Raw genomic sequence first — 1220 nt, forward strand, 5'->3', positions numbered from 1 at the left:
CCTCAATCCTGTTCCTGAGATGATTCTGAAATTCAGGTGATATGAAATCAAAGTCATATTTTGGCTCCTGTGGATTCGGTTTAATTTTCCTCAGCTTCAGCTTGAACTTGCACATGAGTAGTTGGTGGTCTGTTCCATAATCAGCTCCTGGCCTAGTTTTCACAGCTGATATTGAGCTTCTCCAGTGTTTTTTCCACAGATGTAATTTGCACAATCAATGACTTATTCATTGCAAATACATTTTTTAAGAGACATAAACATAGATTATGTATAGTATACCATCGTATATTTAGTGACATAAATAGTAGTGAAAGCATTGATGTTTTGAATTCGTTCAGAAGCCCGTCAGAAAACAAGTAGGGTGATAGGCTTTTAAAAGATTATAGCCTTGAAAACCTTATCAAGCAATTCTATTCTGCATTAATGAGGTGATCACACGTTTGAATAGACTCGTTAGCACTGGGAAAAAGAAAAGAAAGAGACAGCTATTTTTATTTGCTATTGAAATAACAGTCTATATTCAAAATCTTAAATTTCAAATGGAAATGTTAAGAACCCAAATCAGTTGGGAAAAATTAGAACAGAATCTAAGAACTTGGCTTACCGGATAGAATGATTTATATAGAAATCATTGTAATTAAAGTAATGCAAAATTGAAATAGAGCTTGATATATGGAGGTGCAAATGAGAATTACACATACATGAAATAAATGACTTCATAGGAAGACACAGGCCACTGGACATATAAATGGAAAATACACATTCTTAGACTACAACCTCACATCAAACAGAAATAACATTCAATGAGTTATAGACATATTTATGGTTTGATTGAAATAAAAAACTTCAGTGTCATGCTGGCCACTTCTGTTAGCTTTATGTGAAAACCTTTACAATGCTACTAACTCTTAAGAATTCTAAGTAGAGAGTTCATGAAAGCTGCCGATATTTCCTGAAATGATACAAAGACAGGAAATTAGAAAATGAAGCTTGATTTAAAAATATCTTCTACTGAAAACCAACAATTAGGTTCCATCCACTTCAAATAAAGCCATGAAAGTTCCCTCCCAGAGAGGGATGAAAACCTTATCCAGAATAATGTTCAAAATATTAAAAAAACAAACGTTTTGAAAGAACTTATAGATATATGTATGTTGTCGAGTCGTAGATTTATGTATATCTAGATATAAATCTAGATCTAGATCTATATATACATTTAG

This window comes from Elephantulus edwardii, unplaced genomic scaffold (assembly GCF_000299155.1).
Source record: "Elephantulus edwardii isolate Elephantulus edwardi_28Jun2011 unplaced genomic scaffold, EleEdw1.0 scaffold00294, whole genome shotgun sequence".
Classification (NCBI taxonomy): domain Eukaryota; kingdom Metazoa; phylum Chordata; class Mammalia; order Macroscelidea; family Macroscelididae; genus Elephantulus; species Elephantulus edwardii.